Source organism: Apis florea, unplaced genomic scaffold (assembly GCF_048593485.1).
Source record: "Apis florea isolate Af1SG1 unplaced genomic scaffold, ASM4859348v1 contig_3571_pilon, whole genome shotgun sequence".
NCBI classification, from domain to species: domain Eukaryota; kingdom Metazoa; phylum Arthropoda; class Insecta; order Hymenoptera; family Apidae; genus Apis; species Apis florea.
Genome location: NW_028256783.1, coordinates 882582 through 885876, shown reverse-complemented (window position 1 = coordinate 885876; position 3295 = coordinate 882582). Strand labels below are relative to the sequence as shown.

The 3295-nt window shown below is 20.6% G+C and overlaps 1 pseudogene; it reads right to left on the bottom strand.

Moving 5' to 3' along the window:
- Positions 1-267: 267 nt before the first annotated feature.
- LOC116414315 (uncharacterized) lies at positions 268-3080 on the bottom strand (annotated as a pseudogene).
- Between the last annotated feature and the right edge of the window lie 215 nt (positions 3081-3295).

The window sequence follows — 3295 nt, the reverse complement described above, 5'->3', positions numbered from 1 at the left end:
ACATAATCAAAAATTTACCTTTAGAATAAAAAAAATAATAAAATCACAATTATTAAATTAAAAAAAAGTCACAATTATTGGCTGAAAAAAATATTGATTTTAAATATATATCACATAATAATCTTATTACTACGTTTTAATATTAGTTTATTAATGTTTCATTTACTTTCTTTTTTTGCTAAGATATGATCAATATCTTGAAACTTAAATAAGAGATATTTTTTCAAATATTTATTCATAATCAATGTACGATTATTCATCAGTTTTTTAAATCATAGAATAAATGACCATAAAATACGAAAATGCCGTACGTAGTATCTGAAATAATCTAGTTTTGATAAACAGTCATATATAGTGAGATTAACTATTATTTTAATCATTTTCATTATTGTTGTGGCACAGGATAAGATGCAACCATAGAACCCAATAACACGAAATTAAGATTTTTCAAATTGTTCTGCGTGATGAACAATATTAATTTTTGTTCTATCATTGGAAGCTCATACCATTCTGTATTATATTTAAAATTAATTCATTACTAATGAATGATTAAGAAATTATTAATATACTATTATTAAAATCTTTCTTCAACATATTTATGAATTAAACATACTCACGCATCTATAAAAATATTAAAACTGTGATTGATTATCTCTTGCGCAAAATGATTGGGAATAAATCCATAAATAGTAAAGCAAATTACGAAGAATAGAGATGAAATTAATTCATTTGTATCAGTTTTGAATGTTATTGATTTGGCAATCTAAGACAAAAAATAATTAAAATTATCAATTATTGTGACTAATCATTTGTATCAAATATTTGATACTTATTTCAAACATGGAAATATTAAATGCAATCAAACCAAATAACATTAAAAAGTTGTATGACATTATTATATTTTCTTGAAAAGAGTTGATATAACTTTAACAAAAAAAAAAACAATTTCATTAATTACAACGAAATATTAATTTTTTTACAAATTAATTATACGAAAAATTAATTTAAATTATTATAAGAAAGTATTATTATGCTTTAGGAAACTTGTTTATGATTATGGAATACTAACTTTTTGATTCTTACGTGTAAATAAATACTTTTTTGCGAATTATTATATTTCTTTCTACAGAAGATACTCATAGTATGTTTGCAACAAATGTATGACTTATACGATAGCTGTAAAAAAAATTAAGAGAAATCATATGTACAATAGATAAATAAAATAATTGAAATTAAGTAAATATTATGTAATAACTGAAAATATGAAATAGAAATTTAATGATTAATATGTATTTCAAAAAGCGAATTTAAAACAATTTAATATTTAGTAAAAAATATTAATCCATAAATATTGAATAACTATATCAAATTATTCAATTTATATATTTATATTATATATTATATATTATTTCAACTAAAAAATATAAAATATATATATATATTTTTTTATATTTATATATACTATAATTAATATAATTAATATAAAAATAATAATATTTGTGTCATTTCAAATAAATATTTCATTTTTTTAATTTAGTGAGATTTATGTTGTTTAATTTTTTTTACTTAGTAATCTTTAACAATCCACAAAGATGTTGCATCGTAGCCATAGATATTGTTTCAGTAGCTATAATTCCTAATCCTCCGAAACTGGTAATAAGGTTCAAATGTATACCAAAAAAATAGAAAAATCTTTGTTGATCGACGAAATAATCAATTATGATTGGCACTGTCTGCGGGCGAATGTGATTCAAAAGAATCAAAATATCTTAGATATTATTACCGAATATACTCAAGAAGAATAGCAATTGCAGTGGTAATAACTATAATAACTGTGTATGTAATAACTGTAATAATATTACGCGTTAATCAGTTGTTATATTTAAAAATATCTACAATAAAATACAAAAATTATAAATGTTATAAATTTAATGTTATAAGAAAATCTTATGTATATAAAAATATTAAATAAAGAAATACTATGTCACTTTTCATGCATTTGCTGAAAATATAAATAAAACTATCAATTAATAATTAATAATTATAAAAATAAATAGTACATTACTTTTTCATATTAACATGTTAGATAAGAAAACAATGATGTATACGTTTTAGAAATGAATGTATAAATAATGTATAAATAATACGATGTATAATATGTTGCGAGCATTCGATCAATTTTTCATAATTATTATATGCAAATGATACAGATCTACAGATAATTAATATTTGATTATGTTTGAACGATTAATATTATTTTCTGTTGTTGATTCAATCGATATAGTGTCTGTTCGTATAATTTAATTGAAATAAAAAATATTTTATATTTTAATATTTATGATATAATAAGAATTTAAATAATATAATAATTTGAATAACACGACAATTTTCTGTTATAGGAAATTATGAAATGATCATAGAAAAAATGAAAAATTTTCTTATTAATGAAAGATACGGTTTATTCCTTTTATGGTTTTAGAGTATTCATGAATGATTCGGAGTTCTTCTATAATCTTTAAGGAGTTCCAATCTTTTTTAATTTCATCAAAAAGAACTTTTATCCATATTTGTGAAAAATAGAATCTTAGGATTCTTAAAATAAAAAGTTCGAATGAAAATTTCAATAAAATAATTCAAAATTTTGATAGCAATATGATAAGTAATATTCATTTATGTTTTTTCTATACTCACATCTTTAATATAAAATAAAAAACTGAAATATTTCATGATGCAAATGCACGTACACGAGATATAGGATAATGAAGTCAATATTAGATTCATGTCCATTTTTAACATTATGAATGACATTGCCTAAAATTAAAGTATTTAAAATTTTTTTCTTGAAAAAATTAAATTAGTATTTTAATCTAAATAAAATAAAATAATCAATTTACAATTATATGATTATTAATAATTCTAACAATTAAAGGAAATACCTGTATAAATATCCCAGTGCTCAAAAGTAAAAAGATGAAAATATTTAATAATTTTGAATATATTGTTCTTTCGTAAGGCCAAAGACCAATGCAAATCATAAGAATTCGATTAATGTTATAATATTGATTACCTTCGAAGTCCATTCTTTAATGAAGTTTAAACGCGTGTTCGACAATCGCATAACCGAATGCTATTTTTTTTCTCTCTTCTTTTTTTTTATTTTATTAAATATTTTCACAATTTTTCCTTTTCTCGAATATTTTCCATATTTCCGATTCTTATGAAAATTAAAAAGTATAATGTTGATATATCGTATGACAAGTGATAGAGAACGGCTATAATTTAATTATATGGTCTA